The 4,965-nt window shown below is 47.8% G+C and overlaps 3 non-coding genes across 3 annotated transcripts; 1 reads left to right on the top strand and 2 right to left on the bottom strand.

The window, feature by feature from the left end:
* Positions 1 to 220: 220 nt before the first annotated feature.
* Trnag-ucc (transfer RNA glycine (anticodon UCC)) lies at positions 221 to 292 on the top strand. Its single transcript has one exon. It is a non-coding gene; the product is annotated as a tRNA-Gly (tRNA).
* A 582-nt stretch (positions 293 to 874) lies between these two features.
* Positions 875 to 949, bottom strand: Trnai-aau (transfer RNA isoleucine (anticodon AAU)). The gene has a single exon. It is a non-coding gene; the product is annotated as a tRNA-Ile (tRNA).
* Positions 950 to 3,530: 2,581 nt separating this feature from the next.
* Positions 3,531 to 3,602, bottom strand: Trnae-uuc (transfer RNA glutamic acid (anticodon UUC)). The gene has a single exon. It is a non-coding gene; the product is annotated as a tRNA-Glu (tRNA).
* Between the last annotated feature and the right edge of the window lie 1,363 nt (positions 3,603 to 4,965).

The following is a 4,965-nucleotide window of genomic DNA, read 5'->3' as shown; positions in this document are numbered from 1 at the left end:
TGAAACTTGAACACGTAGACTTCGGAACACTCGCTGAGCGCCGCCCGTCGATGTAAACAAAGCCGCAACTGTTCCGCGCGCTGTGCGCAGATACGCTATCCGAATGCGTCTGGATGTGCTCCCCTAGCCTACCTCGAAATGCGCCTGCAGGTACGATCACCTTCGGCCGCTGCCGACAGGCGGGAAGCCGACACAGCGCGGAGGCGGGGCGCTCGCTTGTGCGGTGGTGGTGTAATGGTCAGCATAGTTGCCTTCCAAGCAGTTGATCCGGGTTCGATTCCCGACCACCGCAGCAGGCTTTTAATTTCGCGTATGAGTACTTTTGCCACGCGCCCTTACATTAATGTTTTTGCCGCCTCTTACTCGCTGCAGACCAGCCTATAGATAGTGTGTCACGACTTGTCTCGACTTTGCTCAGCTGACGCTCTCCAATCGGCCTATATCAAAACGACAAGCACGAGAAACGACTGAGAGAGGTAAGGAGAGGCGAGGCGATGGACACACAGCACGCCCCTTCATTTCACGGTGGCGTCTCCCTGACGGAATCGGGCTGTAGCTCCGAAAACAAAGGAGAGAAAAATAGGAAGTAAAACTGCCAACAGTACCCTGTGTTCCCATGCGCTCACCCGCCCAAGTACTGACAAGGGCCAAAGTTGTTACGCATCGGCAATCGGACATTTTCTTTAATTTTCTCTTTATCTGTTGAGAACCAGTGTATTCAACATACTATGGCCATTGCCGAGTGAGTGCTGTAGCGCTTCCCGACAAGTCGGGTTCGGATCCTCTGTCAACTTCCACGCATGGTGATGATCTTTTGGTCATCACACTCGCCAGCTGAAATCGGCGCTGCCTTTTCGTAGTAGTAAAAGCGTAGTGGCCCGTGGGGGGGATCGAACCCTCGACCTTCGCGTTATTAGCACGACGCTGTCACCAACTGAGCTAACGGGCCTCGACAGCTGCAGTTGCTCAGCCCTACGCTGGAAACATGTGGCATGAAGCCATACACCATTTCTATGGTCGTCGTGTGTCTGCTTCCCTCGTCTATATTCTGCTGACTGTCACGAAACAGTAGTTATATTGCGAGCAGGGCGGGAAACGGGAGCTCGGACAGCTCAAACTTCGTGTGGAAAAAATTCCGTTTCGGTACCGGGAATCGAACCCGGGCGTCCTGGGTGAAAGCCAGGTATCCTAGCCACTTCTTTTTCTCTTTTGTATTTCTGCGTTGCTGTTTTGTTTTTCATTTTTTTAACCAAATAATCTTCTATGAAAAACGAAAGTCGTAACCTTCTATGAAAATAAATAGGAATGGTGAAAATTACAACGAAAAGACTTTGCCGTTGGGTAAAGTGGACGTGCTTCTCGAAGAATAAACGTAACATAAACACAGCTTCTTATCTACCTCAATGAAAGTTCCGGTAGCCAGTGTGCAGCGAGTCAGTGAAGGCCTCAGTGTTAGGGGGAGTCAGGACGCGACACAGAAGCAGTGGGGCCTCTTCGCGGCACTACTGGTGTCCCGCGGCCCCGTCTCAACCCCGGACACTCAGTTGACCTATCCGATACCTATGCGATGAAACGCTATTTTAATCACATTGCCGAAAAGTTTCCCATGATTCGGGTACGTGCATTCTTTGGCGAATTCGATATCCATAAACATCTTGAATTCCAAATAATTGTCACTGCCAAGCTTATTAAAGTTATATTCTTGCGTCTTTGTTCTTACTCTTTTTACGCACAGCATTTACATTAGGTTGCACTCGGATCCTGGGGTGGACACTGTGGAGCACCTCCGCAGCCGGTGGCGTGGGAGGGTCGTGGGTGATGTCAAGCTGCTCTCCCGGCACATCCCGCGAAGGGATCGCACGCGGCGATACCGCCGGCGAGCGATCAGCTGAACTATCACTCGCACTATCAGCCTGTTTGGCAACACTCTCTTGCCGCAGCTGTTTGTTGTCACCGACAGACTCGGACAGCTGTGTTTGTATTATTTCCTGGAGTTGTTGACATTCCCCTTGTTGTGAGTCCTGAACCGAAGCGGCTGCCACGTGATGTGTACCGTCGGCGCCCAGAGATGTTTGTATACCACCACCACAGGCCTCTGTGTGTACTTCCTGCAGGAACGTGAGCTACACATACTTGTTGGTCGGCCTGAGTTGGCTGTCGCGGAAGTTCTAAGGCACTAGCCAGCGGTAACTGCTTAGCTTCCACGGAAGTATCGGCACTTGAAATTGTGGGAGGAGAAGCGTCCACAATAGCCTCACCGATTGGAGCTTTCGCTTCCGAGCCGGATTCCCGTTCGTCCATTTTCGCGGTCTCAGGCGCACTAGAGGTGTCGTTATCAGAGCCACTGCTGTCACAAGTTCTGCGCCTCTTATTGGTCGCGGCATCGAGTTTTGGAGGGGGCAGCGCACCTTTTTCTCTCCGAACCAGAACCGGAAAGTCACCAGAGCGAATTCCTTGTTGCTCTTCCGAAGGCATTTCAGAACTAAAGAGCCCAATATCTGTCATCGGTTTGGCCGCCACTACATCCGCCAAAGTAAGCCTTTTACGCTGCTGGAGGGAATTCTTTAACACAAACATGCGCCTGGGGCAGTCTTGACGCAAGTGACCACTCTCATTACAGATATGACAGGTCGGTGTTTGGCCAATGTAAGTAACGTGAGCCATAGTCACAAACAAGTATATGGGATGGAATATTCTGCTTGACATGCATTTCTACAGATCGAACGCCACTGTAACATTGCAACCTATGTTGGCTTGACCACCGTTCATTTCGAATCTGCTTAACGTCACCGAATTTGGACAGAACCTCCTTCAGATAACAATTTTCTACTTCAGGGGGTAAGTTAAAAATACGCACGTTTGTGTAGTCTACATCGGCATTGGAAATGAGCACAGTACTTAGTCGTCCCGGTGACGGAAAATAGCACTTCCTCCGTTTTGCGTCGTCCAGTAATACAGGATTCAGCAATTTCACAAAGAAGCAATACTGCTCGCTATCATAATATGCGTTGTGCACTTGGTCAGATGTAATCCCAATAACATCCACGATCCAGTCATGTATCTCCAGTGAACTCGGTTGCACAGATCGGGTGGACTTGACGAAATCAAAACGGAGTGTACACTTCCGCGGAAATAATCTGGACATTGCAGCAGATAGCGAGCGGTTAACCCGCTACAATAAGACCGGAACAAAAATACAATTGGAAAACGATAGAAACTGAATAATAACACAACATTTGCAAACAGAAATATGAGTTGAAAACACGCCTTGTGAACACGCGGCGGAGCGGAGCACTGATACGTCCGACCTGCACGGTGTCGCAAACGTGACTGTGAGCTAACGGGCCTCGACAGATTCAGTTGCTCAGCCCTACGCTGGAAACATGTGGCATGAAGCAATACACATGTGTCTACTTCCCTCGTCTATATTCTGCTGACGGTCACGAAACAGTAGCTATATTGCGAGCAGGGCGGGAGACGGCCGCTCGGACAGCTCAAACTTGTCACGATTCGTGTGGAAAAAAATTCCGTTCCGGTACCGGGAATCGAACCCGGGCCTCCTGGGTGAAAACCAGGTATCCTAGCCACTAGACCACACCGGATGTGGCGGTTTCTTCGACCGTTCGTACGGTCGCTTGTCGCATTTCGTGTCGAGTGCCGCGTCGGCGCCCTTCTCTCTTTGCGAGAATCTTTGCGCATACTGACTGGCAAGGCGCTCACCTCAAACGTCGCAGAGCAATGCTTTTGGCTTCATGCTGTGCTGGGAGAAGAGGAAAAGGGAAGCTGTAAGTAGCAATAAGAGGAAGTAAACATTTTCCCGCTGAAGCGTTGAAACGTTGTGGATAACAAACAAGAAATACGTTGGCGCCCTAGCAACAGCACCACCATCAGTCACAGAAAATTAAATGCCCCGGGTGAGGATCGAACTCACGACCTTAAGATTGAGACTTACGCGCTGCCTACTGCGCTACCTTTTTTTTCTTCGACGAGGATGGGATTCGAACCCACGCGTGCAGAGCACATTGGATTAGCAGTCCAACGCCTTAACCACATTTTTTCTTTTATCATTCAACATGTTATTATACTGCAATATACATCGAGCATTTATAAGACACTTATTGGGGGACAGACTTAACAGAAATGGTTAAAAGAAGAGGCATTTACTGCATGTTGAACGTAGATCTCATACTTCATTCCTTCAGTACTACTAAAATAGTAACTTTAGTGTTAGACTGTGCTTTTTAACCAACACCTATTCTTTTGAATAAAATGATCAACATGTTTCCATACATTTTCCTGTGGTCTGCATATTGCTTAACTTTGCTGTACTCCATTTTCATAAAAAGCTTGAATTCCGTTTCGTCGTCACCACCTATTTTATTGATAATGTAATGGACAAACTGTCTCATTAACCAGTGTATTGCATTATTTTTGGTTTTGGTGTAATACTTAATTTCAGGTCTGAAAAGCATCATAGGAGTAATGGAATTGGGTGACGTTCGTTGCAGTAGTGCAAGACTTTTCCTGAGCCAATTCCAATAGTTGAAATTTCCACCACACGTGAATCTATGAATCACGGTATCAACCAGTTTACATTTCTGACATAAGGGGTTTCAGCTTTCCCAATTTTATAATGCCGTTCGTTGGTGCTGACAATATTATTGACGGCTTTGTACCATGCCGTTACCACATGTGAATTGAGCCCGTTAAAACTAATATTCTCCCAAATTGCATCCCAGTTGTAACTCATATATTTCGTGGCAATTTTATTTTGGCCTTCATATTGTTTTTCTCTCATGATATCTCTGGCTGTAATGTGCAGTGAAGTTCTGAGTTTCTCGTTAACATAGCTCAATTCTGTGTACAAGATCCTAACGTATCGCAGTCGGGGGTTAATTTTTTGTACGTCTGCCGGTGGCTGAAGGCTTTCTGATTGGACACATTGAAACAATTGTGTAGTAATAC

The sequence above is a fragment of the Schistocerca cancellata genome, chromosome 2 (genome assembly GCF_023864275.1).
Source record: "Schistocerca cancellata isolate TAMUIC-IGC-003103 chromosome 2, iqSchCanc2.1, whole genome shotgun sequence".
NCBI lineage: Eukaryota > Metazoa > Arthropoda > Insecta > Orthoptera > Acrididae > Schistocerca > Schistocerca cancellata.
The sequence above is the reverse complement of the archived record's forward strand: the minus strand, read 5'-3'. Positions and strand labels throughout refer to the sequence as shown.